General features: G+C 54.0%; 1 protein-coding gene across 1 annotated transcript in view; it reads left to right on the top strand.

Annotated features, from left to right (window-relative positions):
• Positions 1-20685, top strand: part of ZNF423 (zinc finger protein 423) — a 160428-nt gene that overhangs the window by 134051 nt on the left and 5692 nt on the right. The window lies entirely within an intron of this gene.

The raw sequence follows: 20685 nt of genomic DNA, 5'->3' as shown, positions 1-20685 counted from the left end.
GAAGGGGTGCCCACCACGGGTCCTGAGGCTGATGAAGCCCTCAGGTACAGCACAGTGGCCCTTGTGAGGGGGCGCTGCGTGGGTCGTCCCCCCCAGGCCCTTGCAGCCCCTCCTCCTGGTGTCCTACCTGTTACTGGTTTCTGAGGCTCAGACCTGTGTCCAGGTGAAGCTGCCTTCTTGCCCGCTGGCTTTTGCAGGAAATTCTTGTAACACTGGATTGGTCACATGTCCACCCAGAAATACCATGCACACACACACACAGAATACCACACACATAGCATAACACGGCACCTGAAAAAGAAGTACCACATGGACGTCCCCAGAAGTACCACACGTACGTGCAGGCATGCCTCGATACCGTACACGGAGAATAACACCACTTTCCCCACACAACATGAGGGAGGTGGTGAATCAGACACCAGCCCTCGAAGCTTCCTCTGGGCATTGACACGCATCTCCCTCTATAGTGTTGGCTTGGCCAGATCTGGTCATGTGGCCGTGCCCAGTTTCAAAGGGGACAAGGAAGGTAATGGTGCCCTGTGCCCAGAAGCAAAGGAGAGCTGGTGTTTGTCACACCCGCCAAGCACTGTGTACACCGTGACCCGCAGGGTCTGCGCACTGGAACTGTGCCCCGCCTGCCCACCCGGACGAGTGCTGACCCGGCACTCAGCAGTCACGCCCTTCCTCGGGGGTGAGGCTGAGGCCGCAGCAGCAGGGTTGAGTCATAACATCACTGAGGGGCAGCAGTGGGGTGCCCCTTTTCTGGGGTCAAAGGGGTACAGACATGGCCTGTGCAGCCTAGTGACACAACCCAGCTTGGGCGGTCACCCTGAGGAAATGAAAACAGGCCCCTGGAGGGTCAGTGGGGATTCACTATCCGACAGTCAGGGTCCTTTCCCACGGGCTGGCCCCATGTCAGGCCGGGCAGGGAGAGCTGATGTCATCCTGTCACGCTGTGGGACAGTTAAGGACCTAACTCTAGGGACCGAGGCCCAGAGAGGGGGTTCCACTTCCAAGTGCCACCAGCAAGGTGGTGACACACCCAGGGCCCACCGCTGTCCCTGCCTCGATCCACAGCCTGAGCTAAGCCTGGCTAGCTGCCCCCCCTCCCAGCTGACCGAGGGAGATGCATGCGGGCACCTGAGCGGCGGGCTCTCCAGGGAGCCTTGCACCTGAGCTGGCCGTGCGTCCTGCCAAGTGCAGTCTGTGCCCCGCCATACCCTACCTCCCACCTGCCTTATCTGCCCGGTGCCCCTTCCAAAATAGTCCCCGGGTCCCCAGACAACCGAAGCTTTTTATAGCTCAACACGGTAGGCCTCTTTGAAACCCACCACAGCTCCTATAAACTATGATTTACTTAAACTTTGAACTCCCTCAGCCCTCTGGCCCTCCCACGTTGTCCTGGATGCCAAGAAAGGGGTGCTCTCCTCCCTTGTTGGCCTGAAGGTTTTTCCCAGGGAAGTCGCCCCATCCTGCCTTTTGTGAGCTTCCTCCGTATCGCCGCACCGCAGGTCCGCCTCCTGATATGGAGGCCCAGGGAGCTGTGGACCCGCTTCGGCTGACCTTACCTGGGGCTGCAGACTGTCCCAGACATCAGAGTGGTTCCTATGAGCTGGTGGTTTCCTGGGTCATCCCGTCAACCTTTAAGGCAGGTCCTCAAATGCCGAGAACTTCACTAAATTATAGCCTTAATGAGTGACGCTTTTCTGCAATTAATGTTTTTAATTACAGACCATTTAAATGTGGAAGTGTTGTAGCAACACCAGATCTACGCAAGTAATGGCTTTCCATAAGTAACTTGAATAGCAATTTTCTGGTTTTTGGAGAGGAGGGTTTTTCAGGCATCAAAGTTTTCATCGTCATTGTGTCATTAGGCAGAACCTGGGGCCAGCGGGCAGGTGCGCTATTCTCCAGGGGTGACATGTGGGGCTTTGTGTGTACAGCGGGATGTAGGGTCCTTGCTGGAGCCTTGGCTGGCTCTCCTGGCTGTATGTCATTTGAGGTCCTGTGGGGAGACTCCGGGAAACTAATGTTTGTAGGCACAAGTGACTCTGAGCTGAGAGATCTTAATATACAAGGCTTAGGATTGTTCTCATAGTAGAACTGGAAATTCCTGCTGTGAATATAGAGGTAACAGATGGGATTTGACCCTGGCAGGCTTGGTCTGTGTCCTAGTGATGTGTCTACCTCCAAACAGAATGTTCTCTTAGGATGCATTAACAGGAGCACTGTTGCCAGGATGAGGGAGGTGGAAGTCCTGTCTGATTTTGAGTTCCTCTGGCTCTGCCCGAAGACTGACATTGATTTCAAGGACTTGGGACAGACTGGAGCACATTCATATCAGAGTGATTAGGAGCAGGAGAGGGGACTAAGCTTTGCTATCCATTTGTTCAGAACATATGCATGGAGGGCCCACTGTAGCCAGGCACTAGATCTAGGAACTGACAAGACTGTGCTGAATGAGACAGAGAAACACCCACAGGGCCTGCATTTAAGAGGGACTGATAGACAGTGTCCTGTCGTGGTCACCACAAAGAAAATAAAATCAGGTGATAGGCTGGCGCGTGATGGGGATGAGGTTGAGTAATCCTTGGTGAGTGTGGTCAGGGAGGGCCTCTCTGAGGAGGTGGCATTTGAGCTGAGACCTGGCTGGTGAGAAGGAAAGTGTGTGGAAGACAACCATGAGTGCAAAGGCCCTGTGACCATGTGAGCTGAGTGTACTGCTGGGACGAAAGAAGGCAAAAGGCGGCTAAAGCCCAGTAAGTAAGGAGGAGGGGTCTGGAGAGGGCTGGCAGGTGGAGACCAGGTCATGGCGGGGTTTGTAGGACAGCAAAGGAGTTTGGACTTTATCCCCATTGTGCTGGGAATCCAAGTAGAGAAGAAGTATTATCCGATTTCCACCCTGAATCAAAATGTAAGAAGTTTGGTCTTTGAAAGACACTGTTAAGAAAATGAAAAGTCACAGACGGGAAGAAAATATGTGCAAATCACCTGTCTCATAAAGGACTCGTAGCCAGGACATATTTAAAAAAAAAAAACCCTCACCACTTAATAATGAAGGGGAATGCAACGCCACCACACACCTACCAGGCTGATCAAAACAGAAGCAAAAAGCTGGCCCTGCCGAGTGCTGGCCAGGGTGCGGAGGGGCAGCCGGAACCCCCGCACTGGTTGCTGGTGGGAGGCGGAAGTGTATGGCCACCTGGCGAAGTAGTTCGTGAGTCCCTATCAAGTTAAACATACACTTACCATTTGACCGAGCTATCCTCCTACTACGTGTTTATCCTGGAGAACTAGAAACATGCTCACACCAAAGCCTCCATCCCCTGCTGGAAGCCCCTTAATTGTCCCTTACCTCGGAAGGGATGGATAGGTGTGGTACCCTCAGGCAGTGGCCCACTGTTAACACGCAGCCACTTGGATGAATCGCAAGTGCCAACGGATCGAAGCCAGCTTCGAAAGGCTGCGTGCTACATGGCTCTATTTACCTGGTGTTCCAGAAAAAGGCAAGACTATTGGAACAGAGAACACGGATGGTTGCCAGGGACTGGAGGCGGGGGAAGAGAGAGGGGAGACTAAGCAAGGTTTGGGTACACACGCACGCATGCACGCACATGCACACACACACCCCCACGCACGCATGCACGCCCAGGGAGCTCAGGCAGCGTGCTAGGCTCTGGGGATCCAGCCTGACTCCTAGGAGCTTTCAGGGAACCATTCACCGGGAGAAGATGCGGGCAGATTGCTATGGAAGTGGGGGACAGTTGTCTTCAAGCATTTTAAGCTCTGTCCACTTGCATCCTGTGGCCCCAAGACTTGGGGTAGTGGGCAAAAACTCAGGGTGTGCACAGGCATCACTCTGGGCTTAGTTTGAGCAGGATGGGGAATGGAGTTGTAGTGACACAGGGTGGCTTTTGGTTGCCAAGAGCAGGGAGAAGTGTTGTTTCTGAGGGCCCCTGTCCTTAAGAATCTAGTGCCCCTTTCTCAAGGTAGTGACACTCTGCCTTCTGCCTCTTTCTGGTGCCTACTGTGTTCTCCTTCAGCCTGACTTTCTGGGCTTGTCTCTACTAGGAAAAAGGTGGCCGGTGCTGCCATGGCTTCTGTCATTTCTGCTGAGACAGACACACCTGGGTATTTCAACAGAGGGGCTCTAGGATGGGGATTTGGTGATGCAAGTAGTCAGAAGGAACACCCAGCCCACCCAGAAGTAGTGACTGCTGAAAACAGCCAACACGCAGACACCAGGGTTAGGGTTAGGGTTAGATCCCTGGAGAGGGAATCTGATGGTTGAGCTCCAGTGGTTGACAGTCAGCTGTCCACCCCTGCTCCACTGAACTGTGGCCCGGGGTGGGGGAGGGGAGCCCATGAACCTCCACTGTGTGGGAAGAATCTTTCCGAAGGGAGAGAGGGAGGGAGGAAGGGAGGGAGGGAGGAAGGGAGGGAGGGAAGGTGGTGAAGCCCCTGTGGGCTGAGGTGTCTGGAGTGCTGCAGTCAGGGAGGCAGGAAGCACGGTCTGTGAAGCAGCTCTGTGTTGGCAGCCTGGCTCCCTCACTTACGAGGTCTAGGCCTCAGTTTTCCTATCTGTTAAATGGGAGTACTAACAGTTCCCACCTCATAGTTGTGTTGCGGGAGCCCTTGGCTCAGTGACTGGCCCACAGGCAACCCGGCTCATAGTATTCGCATTACTGGGACCCTGGTTATTAGCATATGATTAGCATGAGGCACTTGAGGGTCAGATGACTTTGCAGGGCCTCCTTCCACTAGGGCTTTGCTGTGATTCCGTGATTTCTGGCGTGAGTGTGAACACAGTGAGACGCTGAGTCCCTCCGTCTGTGGCGCCCAGCCACGTGTGAAGTCCGCGGGCGCGGGACACCCACACTGGGGCGCAGGGAGGGGGTGGGTGTGCAGAGTGGTGAGGCGATGGGGGAAGGCCACAGAGGCTAGGGCTTCAAGACCCATTCCCACCTTTGGCTGCCTCTGGCCCGGGCTTTTCCTCTGCACCGTTTCCCTGGGCCTTGCCCGTGGCTCAGCAAAGGGCAGTATGCCGATTTAGTGGGGGGCCTGCAAGACAACTCTGTAAACCACAGACCCCAAAAATGTCAGGGCTGTTGGCCTTGCACTTCCAGCCTCGGGCCTCAGCAGATGAAGGCCTGGGGCCCTCTGGGCCCGTTGCCAGGGGTTAGCTGACCTGAGGGGAGGGGCTGGCTCAGCCGCCCAGCCCAGCTGTCTCGGAATCCCTGTGGACACATCTGTGCCACAGACCCTGGGCGGGATGGCATGTCCTTCTGTCTTTCCTGAGGCTCACGGTAACCCGTTCTTCACTGTCGCTGAGGGAATGCATGCAGGGAGTGTGCGAATTACTAGCCCTACAGGGCTGGCCTCTGACAGGGTGGATGAGCTCCCCCATGACATTGGACAAGAAATAGTTTGAACAGTCACCTCCCCTGGGTGGCTCCCTCCTGGGGGCCACGCTCTGACCTAAGCATTTTGCACGGACTGTCTCAGCCCAACCCCATGAAGTAGGTCCTCTTATGCTCATTTACAGATATGGAAACTGAGACTCCAAGAGCTTAAGTGGTGTGTCCTGGGTCACTAGCAAATGGCAGAGCCACATGCAAAGCCAAATTGTCTCTGCCACCAAGGCAAACAGAAACCCTCCAAAGTTTAAGTGAATTGCCATTTATATGAGCTAATAGATTTAAATGAGGCCTGCAGTGCTGATCTATAAAAAGCCTTCATGTCAGGGGACCTAGAAACTATTTTAGTAGTTGGGCCGAGCAGGTAACACAGTGGCAGGAACAGGGGATGCAAAAGGACCCGCTCGCAGGTGGGGCCCGGCGGAAGCGTGCTGGGGCCCGAGCTGCGGTGCCAGGCCTGAACGCAGCGTTCGCCAGGCTGCAGCTCGAGGCCTGGAGCCTGCAAACCTTGTGGCAAGCAAGGGGGTGAGTTCAGCTCAGGCTAGGCTTGGGCAGAGGAAGGATTAGGTCTGGTCGTGGAGACAGGGACCTCAGAAGACCTCAAGCTTCCTGGTGTTGCCATTTGCCCCCTTATGGCAGCCTCACCGGGTGCTGTCACAGGGAGCCTCGAGCCCGAGGAAGGGTCTCTCTGATGGGGTACGTTCTGGCATTCCTGAGCTCGGGAATGGGGCTGGGCTGGGCTGGGGGGAGCAGTGGGTCTGCCCTGTGCCCTGGAATCTAGACCCCCTCATTGACAAAGCGACGGGCCGCAGGAAGCGCTCCCCGAGCCGGGGCCTGCAGCGGCAAAGCGGCCAGCCCTGCGTTGAGCGGGCGCATTTAAAGGATTAGCTCACGCTGTTTGCTTGTGTGTGCCTAATCATGCCGCTTCCAGCTAAATGATTACAATTGATTAAAAGCAGAGCTAGGTATTCTAACAAGCAACCTGGAGCCTTTCCAATGGGGTGAGCTGGGCCCTGCCAGGCTGAATCCTGGTACCCAGCCAGGGGGAGGTGTCTGTGAGCCAGGGGCGTGGTCTGAGCTCCACTGGGACCCTTCCTCTTGAGCGCTTGAGAACATTTGGGTTGACCCTTCCCCTCATTCCATTTTCATTTACGAATATTTGCTGAGTACCTACTATAGGGGAGCGCCATCACAGGGACCCAAGGCACAACTGTGAACAGGTTGACACGGTCCCTGTTCTCACCCAGCTGTCATTCTTTGGGAGAAACCATCAGTAAGCCCGTGAATACATGAACTAGGTCATTTCAGACTGTAGAATTTTGAGGACAGTTAAACACTGTATGGTGATGGAGAATGATGTGTGTGTGTGTGAGAGAGAGAGTGTGTGTCTCGGGGCAAGGGTGAGGGGATGTTGAGGCTGAAAAACTGGATTGGGTGGTCAAGGAAGGCTGGCATTTCAACAGAGTCCTGAAGGTTGAAAAGGAGCCAGTGTGGGGAAGAGCTGGGGAACCATCTGGGGAAGGGAACAGCCAGTGCAAAGACTCAGAGGCATGGACAGATTTGGGGTGTCCAAGATACAGAGAAAAGGGCAGTGGGGCTGGAGGTGGGTGAACACCTTCTTGCTTCATTCATCGGGGCGATTTGGCGAGATAGGTGCTTCCTGGCTGCCCTTCCTTTCTTCTCAGGCTTCAGGGCTCAGCTCAGGGGGTCCCTTCTCTGAGAAGCTCTCCCTGATTCTCCCTCCTTTAGCGTCTCTGGCCCTGGGTTTTACCCCTCGATCCCTTTGCCAGTGCAGATTGTAATAACTATGTCTAGCCTGACTTCCCACCCAAATGTGAGTTTTGGGGCCAGTGAAGACGCCCTCTGTCATCCATCCATCCATCTATCCATCCATCCATCCATCCATCCATCCATCTAACCATCCCCGCATGTATTACCATATTTCTTGAGCTTCTAGAAAGGAGGAAAATAAAGGAAAGAGAACATAAACAAGGAAGGGAGAAAAAGAGGGAGGTTGCAATCAAGGGTTGCAGATTCCAGGAGCCCAGTTTTTAAGTTCCTGGTCCTTATAAGATGGGTAACCGAGGAGCCAGTTTCCTTGCCTGCGCGCTCCTGCCGTCAGATCCAGCCAGATAATTATAACTAATAATAATTAAAAATTAAAAGTGCTCTAGGCAGATACTTAGCATTTGACTCTTTGGCTGAGTTTTCTGTGAGTAGGAGCATCTCCCTCCAGCCCAGTCCCTGCCACCCCACTGCTGCTGGGAGAGCCAGGCCAGGCTGAGCTCGGCCTGGGACAGCAACAGGGAGGTGCCTGGTGACACCCAGCCGTGGTTCCAGGGGGTGAGAACCTGTTGCTTGCTTGGAGTAGCCCTCAGTCAGTCTGTTCCGTTATTTTCCATCCTAGACATTGGTACCTCTCTGGCCTCAGTTTCCTCATCTGTAAAATGAGGTGAAACCCACTGCCTCGGGTGGGTGTGAAGATGGAGAGCCCACGTGTGAAAAGCACTTAGCATCTGAGGCTTCCTGCGGGTAAACCACGGCACATTCCAGGGCAGGATCGCTTTGTGACAGGACAGCAGCTCCTTTCACAGATGGGGTTCTAGTCCACGTGACGACACGGCGTGGTGGCGCCCAGCCTGCTCTGTGGACCAGCAGCCTGGGAGCAGCTCTGTGCCCTCGAGCAAGTCCCTGATCCTCGATGGGCCCCAGCAAATGGGGGGTCATGACAGCCCCTTCCTGTGGGTGTTGGGGAGACGAAAGGCCATAGTCCCTGAAGGGCCTCCAGCACCGGGTGGAGGTTTGGGCAGCCCCAGCCACGGCTGTCATCGTCATCTCGAACGTGGTCTGAGTGCCGTGGGCTTTGCGTTCACTCCTTCGTCCGCTCATTCATTCAGTCCGCCGTGCGTGGATGTGCTCAGTGTAGCCCACAGGTGTTCACCAAGCGCCCTCTCTGTGCCAGATGTGTGCAGGTGTTGGGGACGCACGGAGGCCAAGTCCCTCGAATGCTGTGGGGAGAGGGACAGTAAACAGATGAGGACAAACAGAATGGATGTGTGTGCTTGCAGCATAACATAGCATAACATAGAGCCTATCAGCCAGTTGTTTCCTACACTGCACATGACCCGACATGACCCTACGTGACCACTGACGTCACAGGAGGCCTGGGGGACCCGGGCCTTTCCCCCTCCTTACTGTGTCTCCAGACGCCATCTATCTGTGTCTCTTGATCTGTGGGGTGCAGCCTTCCCTGCTCACAATAAGGTGGATCAGCAACATCGCCGTCTCATTCCACTGTGACCACTGTGGGACGCTGAGCCTCCTGAGGGGCCGTGTGTGGCTGTTTAGGGTCCGCGTCTGGAGAAGACTGAGGGGTGGCCACAGATGGCTCCTCGTCCTCCTGAGTCCAGGGCCTGGGCCTGAGCCGCTCACCCCAACATGGTAAAAGTGAGACTGCGTTTCCTGAGTGCTTACTGGGAGCCTGACTGCCTCTCTTCACACGTGTAGTCTTTTGAGACCTCGTGGTGACCCCACACGTGTGGCCTCCTATGATCTCCGTGTCACAGATGGGTAAACTGAGGCTCCCCAGGGTCACACAGCTGCTAGAGCTGCAGAGTGTGAACGAGGCAGCCTGACACTAATGTCTGTGTTCTTAGCCCTGAGGCTGAGGCAGCGGGACTCTCAATCCCTTAGGAGCCAAGGACAGGCCTCCAGGTGCTGGCTGCTGGTTGCTGGGTGCCGGGTGCTGGGGGCAAGCAGGTCTTCCCTCCCAGGGGAGTGACCCAGCTTCAGGGCATGGGACTGTTCTGCTCTGGGCAGGGGGGGTGAGCTGCGTCTGCCGTGGTCGCCGCAGAGAGGAGCAAGGGTGGAACAGGCTCTGGGAGGAGCCTCTGCCTGGATGTGCCCAGATGCCCTCATGAGACCCGGGGCTCTGCCCGCTTGAGCAATGAAGTGTGTGGAGGCCCAGGTGGGGACTCGGGGGGCTCCCCCCAAGGCCCAGCTCTGGGCAGAGATGGCACTTGGAATCAGCCTTGGGCTGCCTGTCTGCCCATCAGAGCCTGTCATTCATGCCCTAGGGCGGGGGGCCAACCGACTTAAGAGGGGCACCATGCCATCGCGACAGATGGGCACGGGGGAGTTGCCAGGAGCTGCCAGGAGCCTCTAGCCAGCGGCCGTTGTGTGTGCCGGGAGCCCAGCCTCTTGCCGGCACCGTCCCAGCCTGGACCAAATGCCTTCAGTTTCTCAGAAACAGTAATAATACTACATAATCAGTGGGTGCGGGGTGGGTCCAAGGCTCCCAGAGGTTGACTCCGTACAAAACCCTGCCTCCACGCACCGCGCCCCCCCCCCCACCGACTTAGACAAAGAGGCAGCCGGATGGACAGGAAAGACACAGGCCTTGAGGGCTGGAGGGGGGGAATCTCCGAGTTGCTTCTTGCTGTCACTGCGACGTTGGGCATGCGACCTCCCTTCTGCAACTCACCATCCTCCCTGGGACATTGGGCCAGTGCTGTCTCTCCTGGAGGCTCCCTTTTGGAGCTCAGCATAAGCATTTGTGAAACATGATCATAGTGCCCAGCCAAGGCTGGGAGGGGCGGGTAATGGCACCGGGGTAGAGTTGATGTGGTGGTGTTGTCCCGTTGTCACAGATGGGAGACTTGCTCTCATGCCATGTCACACAGCTAGTAAGAGCGGACTTCACCGCAGGACAGGAGAACAGTAACAGAAACAACCCCCGGGCACCATGGGGGGCCCTTGGCATCCATTTTCCTGATTCATCCTCAGGACAGTCCTATGAAGCCCATGCTGTTATTCTCCCCATTTTGCAGATGGGGAAACTGAGGCACAGCTAGGCAGTGGCAGAGATGGGACTCAAACCCAGACAGCCTGGTTGGCTGCAGAGCCCGAGCATTGAACCACTCGGCTAATAGCGTAGGCAGGCTTTTTTCTGTTGGTGAGCCCATCCACGGGAAGCATGAGGCCTGCTTTGTCTTTCCATACAGCAGTCTGCCATCCCAACTTGTGGAGAGCGGGGCTGGCTGCCTCCTGCAAGGGTGCCGGGTCTGGCATGGCGGGGGGGGGGTGCTTCCCCCCCGCCAGCTGAGAGACGAGTCCTGGGTGCTCTTGGCGGAAGCCTGGATTGCACTCTTTGGTCGAGCAGGAACAATTACTAATGACATTTAGAAAGAAATTAATGATGAGAAATGCAAGTTGGCATTTCAGGAGCGCCAGTCAGCAGCCGTGTGTCTGCACTCACAGGAGAGGCGAGGGGTGGGGGCCGGGCACAGAGGGGAGTGGGGGAGATGGCAGAAATTAATTTTGCTGTGTCAATAATGAACATGGCCCCACTCGCTCTGGTTTTGGAGTTTAGACAAAATCAAACATGGGCTGGCTGGGGCTGGTCCAGCACTGCAATGAGATTTCCTGTGTACTGGGATCTGGGCGGAGTCGGGTGACAGGTTTGGTTTGGTGGCACCAGGAGGCAGAGGACAGCCAGAGGGGAGGAAACAGCCTGAAGACTGGGCCATTTGGGTGCAAATCCAAGCACCACCTCTGACCAGTTGCATGACATATCAAGCTGCTTCTCTTTTCTGAGACTCAGTCACTTCATCAGTAAAATGGGGACAATGGGGAGATGTAAAGATAATGTATGAATGTTGAACCGCCAGCCCAGCTTGAGCACGTAGTAGGAGCTCAATATATTGTTAGGTGGTGCCACATTGCACTGATATACAACTTCTCATTATAACGTCTCGTAAACAGGGATAGCTTACATGTGTTCTACTTTAATTGGTCATTTCTTCTGTTCACCGTGATACATCAAATATTAGAGCTTCTTATATGTTCTTTGGGTCTTGGATAAAATATAGCATTGATAGGAGGTATGGTAGAAGGTGAGGGGGACACAAGATGCTGAAATTGTCTGGGGCAGGGATTGGGGCTCCCAGGGGGGCTATAGGGGTGTGTGCCGACTCCTTGCCTCCCATCGGGTGCTCCAGAATGATGGAGAAGGACCCCCACCAGTCTCCTCTCATGTCCAGGGGAGGAGATACACACAAGGAAAAGTTATTATCGTAGTAACATTGAACATTTTGGCCGCATGGAGGGTGAAAACTTAGAGCCCGTGGCCAGGGATATTGGAATCTTTTAAATGATGATCTGTGTTTCAAAATGGAGATTTCCTATGATTATAGTGGCTAACATATAGTGCTTATTGAGTGTCAGACCATGTTCTTAGCACTTTTAAACGTTCAAAATATTCATCCTCATAATGCCTCTATTATTAAAGTAAGGAAACTGAGGCACAGAGAGGCTAACCCTCTCCCTAGGCCACAGAGCTGGTCAACGCTGGCCCCAGGCCCCCGGCCCCAGATTCTATCCTCTTTATCATCACACTAAATGGGTAGAGTTGTTGATTTTTCTGCAAATCAGACCTAGAAATCCCTGGACCATACTTCTGTGTGACAGCAATCAGCTGCCTCCTTAAGACACAAGGATGTGCTCCCCAGCTCAGCACAACCCCAGCTGGTCTGCCCTACCTGGTTCCTTACCCACCTGGGCTCTGAGTCTCGGGCCTCTGCTGCAACATGTCATGGTATGCAGATATCTCATTGGCACCTCAACAACCTGGGGCCATTAACCCTAACCCTTTACTCTCGCCATTTTGCAGACCAGAAAGCTGAGGCTGGGAAAGGACAATAAAGTAGAACACTTGCAGGGAGACAAGGCTCCCAGGGGGAAATGGGGAGTGTATTCCACCCACAGGGTTTGGGTGTTTGAGCAGGGGAGGCAAGAGTAGCTCAGTGACCCGTGCCCCCACCCCCACCCTGAAGCCAGACCTGGATGCACAGTCCAACAGCCACATCCCTGACCCAGGGCACTGCCTTAGTCTCCCCATCCTTCCTTCTGAAGGTGTCACATCAAAAGTGTGGGGTCATCCATGCTTTCGAGTTGACAGTGATGGCAGAACCTCATGGTTGGTATTCATTATGACAATATTGAATGTCTGTATATCATTGTACATGTTGTGAAAATTTTTACACGTGTTACCTAATTTGGAGCTCATAACAAGGCTGTGAGGTAGGCATTATTCATCCCACTTCTCAGGCGAGGAAACAGGAACTTAGAGAAGCGAAGTGACTTGTCTAGGGTCACAGGTACAGTAAGTGACTAAAGTAGGATTTGGATTTCAAAGCCCATTGTCTTTCCACCAATCCATCCACCTTCCTACCTACTTATGTATTCATGCCCTCCTTTCTCCTACTAGTCATCCATCTGCTACCCATCTACTCATCTATACATTCATTTGTCCATCCACCATTCAGCCATCTATCTATCCATCCATCATCTACCCATCCATCCATCATCTATCCATCCATCCATCTACCCACCAGTCATCCATCCATCTTCTATCCCTCTGTCCATCCATCCATCATCCAACCACCCACCCATCCATCCATCCATCCATCCAACCAGCTAGCTACATCCATTAGTATTGAGTACCAAGTGCCAGGAACTATACTGCTTTCATGACACCTTCCTCATATACTCTTAATTCCATGCTTACCTGCTACCCACCTCTCCCTCTACCCTACAACTGCCTATGAACACACACACACACACACACACACACACACACACACACACACACACACACACACACACCCACCCTTCTGGTGAATTGAGAGGGATGGGACAGACTACAGATATAGATGATTCTTGGTTTGCCTCCCAGAAAGCAGCGAGTTCTGCCTGGTGGTGGGAAGGAAGGTATAGAACAGACCCATGTGGTCCTGGTGGGGCAGGTGTGTGGGCAGTGATGACGTGCCCACAGTTTGGTTGGAAGCTGAGTGCAGATGAGAAGGGCAGACAAGGCATTGCAGGCTGGGCCCCAGTGTTCTTCAGCCCCATCAGTTGGCCCAGCTCCTGAGGAGTGGGCAGCCCCTCCATTCTGGGTGGCAGGGATCACATTTGCCCTTTCCTTTGTGCCAGGCTGGACTTCTTTGAGTGGGCAAAGGTATACACCCACATGTTTCCACAAGAACCATTGCAATTATTAAATATAATCGGTCTCAGCTGCAGTTTTGATCACTGGGGCATGCACACAATTCATCACAGCAAATTAGGTCCACCTTCAGAACTTCTGGCTCTGCAGCCTGGGGGGGGGGGTCTGTCAGTAAGGGGAGCTGGGCCATATGGGCTCCAGAAGCCATTTTGGGGGGGGTGGTGATGGGCCATGTTTTCTGAAGGGGCCCTCAGAATATCTGCCAGAACAGCTGTCCATCCATGGGGGTTAATTTTCTAGAAATTTCAATGATGCAGGAAAGTTTCCCTTTTAGCAAAAATTTGGAGGAAAGTAGAAATGGACATGATCAAAGTCCTAAAATATCATTTATAAAACCTAAAAGCACTGGGTTAGTTTAGCGACCTGAAATATGTGTTCTGTATAATTGGTGACCGTGTGACCTATTTTCCAGGACAGCTTTGATTTCAAGTATTCCATCGCGGCTATTGGCTATTTGTCCTGATTTTTGGCTTGTGGAATACTATGACTATATGTAGAGCTGGGTTTTCTCATCCAATTTTAATGAATAAAAATTTCAAGTTTGAAAGGCCTGGAAAGATTTCAGAAACATTCAAGGGAACCATTGTCTCCCTCTTTTTTTTTTTTTCCAACATGACAAAATATTTAATGCCTGTAGGTGTGCCTCATGCTTACCTTCCCATCTCCCCAAGCACAGAACAGGGAAGACTTCCGTCCAGCAAGGTTTGAAAGCTGTCAAAGCTCCAGTCTTCATGACATAATTTTGGGGGAGGCCTCAGGCCCCTGTGCTCAGGCGCAAGAGCCCTGGGTTGTGCACTCTCCAGAGTCTCTCTGTCCTAACGTGGCTGGGTCCTGGAAGCCGTGCCATTGACCATGGCATAGGCTCAGTCACTGCAGGGGAAGCCTGGTACAGCACGGAGGCAGAGAAGGTCTTGCATCCCTTGGCAGGCAACATGTCCCCTGGAATCTGCCGCAGCTTCCAGCCCCCACCATCCACCGAGGCCTCCACAGGCTGTCTCGTTGCTACAGTCTATGTAACTCCCAGCTTCCAAGCCTCGAGCCTGAGCTGTGAGGGCAGCACTTAGGACCGGCCCTGAGCACCTTGGCTCTTTCTGTAGAATGTGCCCTCTCTCCTGCCCACCTGCCCACCTGCCCTCTGAGCCTGTAGGATCCCAATCAGTTTTTTTTTTTTTAATCGTGGTAAAATACACATAAGGAAAAATTAGCGATCTTCACCATTTTCGAGTGCACACGTCCGTGGCTCTAAGTCCACTCACATTGTTAAGTGACCATCCCCACCATCCAGGACAGTTTTCCGCGGAACTCTGTCCCCACTGAACACTGAACTCCGCCTTCCCCTCAGCTCCTGGAAACCACCAGTCGACTTTCTGTCTCTCTGGATTTGACTACTCTAGGAACCTCACAGAAGTGGAATTATACAGTATTAGTCCTTCTGTGACTGGCTCGTTGCACTTAGCATAATGTCTTCAAAGGATCTCTCCGCTTTTAAGAAAAAAGCGTAACATGCCCTGGGCAGGGCGGGGCAGGGGGCGCGGGAGAGGGGGCAGCTCTGTTTCTTCTTTGCTCCCTGACCCTGTCAAGTGGAAGCTTCTCTTGGCCCCCCTCACCCCCCTCGCTTGCCGGCTGTTCTCTCAGAAACGCTCGCGGAGTTTTTAGCAAGCGTAGGCTCTGAGCCCACGTGGGGGGATCGGCAGAGAACTGAGAGATGGGGTCCCTGCCTGCCGCGCACGGCCTGGTGAGGGCATTACCATGGCTGGGAGACAGCCAGGACTTTGCAGGTTGAGGAAAGTGCTAGAAGGACAGCTGTGCAGATGCAGACTGAGCTGCGTCGGGATGGGTGGCCCCTTGTTGAGTAGGTGGCAAGGCCTTTCTGAGGGGACAGAGATCAGATGGGGGGGGCTGGGAAATTGGGGGAGAGTGCCGGGCAGCAAGAACGGCCACGAGAGGCTGCGAGTGGCTGGCCTATTTGGGGAGCAGGAAGAAGGAGGTCTGGGGAGCTCTGGCAGGGCTGTGGCCAGGGGTCTAGAGTTCTAGGTGTGGTGGGGGCCCACTAGGCGAGTAAGCAGAACTCTCCCCCCCGTCTCTGCCCCTTGAGGACAGAACCCAGGCTGTACCTCTCATGGGCACTCCTTTGCCAGGGAGACGGAGCCTGGAGGGAACCCGGGTCATGGGCAGGTGGGGGCTTCCGGAGGGGTCCTGGTGGTGGTGTGGTGTGGACGGGTCCGTTGCACACGGAGGGGAGACGAAATGCCAAAACTAACAACCAACCCCTGAATCACTTCGTAGCACGTTGCCAGTGTAAGGTCTGTGTGTGCGTGTGTGTGTCCGTGAATGTGTGTGTACAGGTGTGTGTGGGGTTTGTGGGCGTCCGTGAGTGTGTGTATGTGCATGGGATTGTGGGGTATCCGTGAGTGACTGAGTCTGTACCTAGGATATCCATGAGTGTGTGCATGTGTGTGCATTGTGTATGTGTGTGTGTGATTGTGAGTTGTCCACGAGTGTGGTAGGTGTGTGCAGTGTATATGTGTGTGTGAGTGTGAGTTATCCATGAGTGTGTGTATGTGTGTACATGGGACTGTAGGGTATCTGTGAGTGAGTGTGTGTGTGAGTGTGTGTCTGTGTGAAATGTCTGTGTTTGTGTGTGTAGGTGTATGCAAGTGTGGGAAGTAAGACAGGCTCTGTGTACCATGTTGCGTTCACAAGCACCCCAAGGGGCAGTCCCCCACAATGCCTGGGGTGTGGTCAGTGGGTGACAGGTGGGAAGATTCCTAAGTTCTTTGGGAGAAAGGGAGGCACGAGGGGATAATTATCTAGCCTCTTCAGGGGGTGGGAAGGGCACTCTTGGGCTGGCCTCTTGGAGTCATTGAGGGAGGGCTGCCTGGTCCCCCTCTCTGAGCTGGCATTTCGGGGCTCCTGGGTGGCCCTGGGGAAGGTGATTTCCCTGGTTCGCTAGCACCTGGCTCACCGGGAAACGTTCAGCTGCAGGTGGGGACACACCCAGGACGTGCAGGGCATGTCATCTTCACCTTCGACTCTCCTTCCTCTTCTTCGGAATGTAACATTCCTAGTCCTGTCCCTGGGTGAGGACCCTAAATGATGGTCCATGTGATGTCACTAACCCCTACCTCCACTCCTGCCCTGGGCGTCAGCCTGGTTGGTGTGCTAGAAAATGTTTGGGGCATCGTGAGGTCCCCACAGAATATGAGAGGCCTTAAGCTAGCAGCCTGTGGGCAGATTCAACCTGCAAACATTTTTTGATTGGCCTGCATTGTGCTTTAAACATTGAGACATATATATGTATATATATATATATATTTTTTTTTTTTTTGAGAGAGGGAGGGTTAGTGGCAGAGGGAGAGGGAGAGGGAGAGGGAGAGGGAGAGACTCTCAAACTGACTCCACGCTCAGCATGGAGCCCAATGCAAGGTTCCATCCCATGACCCTAAGACCATGCCTGAGCCAAAATCAAGAGTCAGACATTTCACCGACTGAGCCACCCAGGCCATCTATCTATCTATCTATCTATCTATCTATCTATCTATCTATCTATCTATCTATTTTTTTAATCTAGTTTTCTAGACTGGATGTGAGGAGGCCTGCCCCTTTCCAGCAAGGCTTGGGTTCTTGGGATGACACAGTCCCCACCATACCTTACTGCCTTGCTCCTGGCCTGGGCTGCACTCGCTTGCAGGGTGGACTCGACAGAGCCAGGCCCCTGAGCAGGAGGCCTCTGTCCGGGCTGGCTGCACACGGTCAGAGGCGCCCTGCCCACCGCAGCTGGGTCTCCTGGATGTCAGCTGCTCTTTTTCTGTACGGCTACATTTGCGGTGAGTTTGGTCCCTCTGCAGATGGGATGCCTCAGTCTTCCCAGAATGTTCTGTGTGTGGTCTTTGATTCACAGATGTGCTTTGAGGTGGGGAGAAAGACCCCTCTCCGGTCTTCGGAAGCTGTTGGCCCAGAGCCCTTTCAGTGGAGTCTCACAATATCTGGCTGATCTCTCCTCAGGCTCCGAGGTGGTGTGCGCACTGGATCCCTGCCCTGCTGCATCAGGCTGCAATCGTATCTTTCAGGGGTCGGACTCGGGCTCTTTGAGGGCATATTGTAATATATATTTGAGATGAACTGTACCCCAAGGGCCTGGTTCTGGGCAGGCACTTAGCTGATGTGGTTGGAATGGACTTTCCAGTGACACAGGTGGTGTCCCCACTGGGAAGGAACCCAGGTTCAGAGACCGGAGCTTATGGTCACCTGACACACCACAGCCAGAATCCTTGATTCTCAGTCCTAAGTCCCGACCCAGAGGGGCCCAGCCACTGGGGACCCCCCGCCTCCCTTTGGAGAAATGGCAACATTGGTGGAGCAAATTAATGCAGGACTTGGGGTCAGGGTGGCCTCGGTTGCCGAGGTAGGGCAAATCTCTCAGCAGCCCTGATGTGACATGGCCGCAAAACTCCCGCTTTCTTTCACGCGGCTGCTACCTGAAGTCGCCTAGTTGCTAGTCAGCGATGCTTTGGGCACATTTGCAGTCTGAAGTGTGCCCCCCCCCGACCCCCCAGTCTACTGTCCCTCCAGACAGGTATTCATTTCCCTCTTTTGATGGGTGACTCCGAATAGGAGCCTGTTTATGGCCTGGGCTCCCAATAGAAGGCTGCAGTTTCCCTCCTTACAATATATTCTCCGGTGGGTTTTATTTCCAAAGCACAGCAGTATAGAACCTACCCCTTTGGGAATTCACTGGGCTTTTGTTTTTTTCCCCAGGACAACCTTTTCTCTCAATTTTCCCTTGAAGGAAGATGTTCTCGCACTCGTGGAACTGGTCATTGGCCAGGCCACCTGCTGGGGTCTTTTGTGTTCTGGGTGCCGCAGGGCACTGGTGAGAGGGGTGTTGGAGAGGGGCTACAGAAACCCAGTGGTCAGTCCCTCTGGGGACACCTCCAACAGAAGCCGTCTGGGTCCTACAGCTTCTCTTCACGTACCCCCAGGGGACTTTGAGGGCCCTGAGTCTGCTTCTGCTCTTGGTTCTGCAAGAAAGCAGCGAATCCCCCCAAAGCCAACCCTGCTGCTCCCTGGAAGTTGGAATCTCCCTGCAGGCCAGGAGTTCCGGATGAATGGAGGCTCTCACCCGAGAGACAGACTTCCCTGGCTAAGCGGGTGCAACGCTCACTTCCCACTGCTCTAGAGTGGCAGACAACAGCCTGTGTCGCTGTCTGGGAGACAGGACTGGGGAAGCCTCGCACACATCCCAGAGCATGCAGGGAGCTGCTTTTGCCTCCGAGGACGTGCCAGGGCTGTGTCCCAGGCCAGTGGGTGACTAGCTTCACCCAGGACCCCGATGCCAAGGAGGTGTGCCACTTCACACGGCCAAGCTTTCCGTGCCATCCGTGTCCATGCTGGCTTGCTGGGTGGGGGCCATGGGGGGACACGGGGCGCACACACGTCATTGCCTGGACCCCCGAGGGGAGTGGCTGCATCACCGGGCAGGCATTTAGAGGGAACCTTGGCCATCACTCACTCCTAATTTTAATGACGTGCATTAGCTAAATTGTGTTCTGAGTATTCATTCAGTGCTGTTTATGGCGTGCTCTTGAGTGCGCTTACCGTTTGTCAGAAGTGCAAACTAGCGAACATACGAGCCTTTAAGACAGGCCATCTGTTCGTCTTAGACCTTTGGACGATTGTCAAACGCTTCTAAAAATAAGTGCTCACTAGCAGAGAGGGGCTGCCCAGGTGATACACAGCAGAGAGGGAAGCAGGGCTGCCTGCATCTTTACCCTCCCCAAGGGGAAATGTATAACTTGAGTGTTGGGGGGCAAAAGGGAGATGGAACGCAGGAAGGGAGCAAGGGAGGTGGGGAGCACGAAGGCCCGGCTGGTACACCTTTTTGGCTGGAGGTGGAGCATTGCCCCATTCCTTGCCTTTCGTGTAACTCCACAGCTCAAATACATTCGATGGCTCCCCATGGCCCAGATTTAAGGGCGAGCTGCCTCGTCTCGCATCACGGAGTCTCATCAATAAGGCCCCCACCTTCATTTCCAGGCTTGTCTCCATGGCACATACCCTGTGCTTCTGCCAAGCTGAATTATTCATTGTTCCCTCAGCATATGCTGTGCTTTCCACATTTCGCAAGCAGAACAGTGCCGTGGGTAAGAGCGTGCTCTACACACAGACTGCATGGGTGCGGGTCTGACACAGCCGTCAGCAGCTGCAACACTCGACACTCTCCATTCGCCTGCCTCAGTTTTCTCGTCTGTAAAATAGGGATAATCATTGTACTTCACTCGCGGGGTGGTTGTGAGGTTTCAATGAGTTAATATAATGAAGAGGTGAGAACAGTGCCTGGTGCACAGTGAACACAGGATAAATGTTAGCTGTGATCATTATCAGTATCATTGGTACCTCCATGTGCTTCTCTGGGTGGCGGGGGGAGTCACCCTCCTTGGAGAACTGTCTCTGTGTTTGTGTACACACACACACACACACACACACACACACGCACACTGATGCAAACCCTAACCAAGCCATAGCACCTGCCAGTCAGAAGTCCTCTCTCCAAAGTCCCTTTTTGCGAAATGTCACCCCCTCCGTTGGCCAGGAGCTTGTCAGTGGCCAGGATGAGCCTTATTCTCTCTCTGTCTGATGCCCACTGCATTGCATAGGGCCAGGCTCCGTGTTTGTTAAACGACCAAACAACAGAATCCTGCTTAGCTGGAACATGGCTGCAGTGTTAGCCTGAAGTGTCTACCTTTTCCCCTGGAGAAGCAGGGGGAACATCTTCCCATGGTTAAGGCAGGTTCTTGGACTTGGTCCCTGTTCCTGGAGAAAACTGTTTGTAAAGCCAGCCTCGCGAGAGCCCGGGAGTGGCCTAGCTGTGGGCAGTGGGGAGAACGGGCATTGACCGCAGCCTCTTTCCCCACCTTGAACCAGAGGGAGGTGATGTGGGGTCAAGGTGAAGCCAGGTGGGTTCTGTAGTGGAGGGTGGATGGAACATTCTTGGGGGGGGTTGCTAAGCATTCCTGCACCCTTAATTTGCCAGGGATGCAAGGGCCAAGCCCTGGGACCAGTCCTTCTCTGGTGCCCCTTGAGAGTGAGGGTCTCCCCATGGAACTGTGAGCTCCTCAAGAGAGGGCTGGAGCCTTGAACTCTTCATGCCAGTGCCCAGCTGGGGCTTGACATCCAGGGAGTCCATGAACAGCTGTGGAAGGA

This window comes from Eumetopias jubatus, unplaced genomic scaffold (assembly GCF_037043125.1).
Source record: "Eumetopias jubatus isolate StellerSeaLion01/CBP00866 unplaced genomic scaffold, mEumJub1_p1.0 scaffold_10, whole genome shotgun sequence".
NCBI lineage: Eukaryota > Metazoa > Chordata > Mammalia > Carnivora > Otariidae > Eumetopias > Eumetopias jubatus.
Note: the sequence above shows the minus strand (reverse complement) of the source record. Positions and strands in the feature narration are given on the sequence as shown.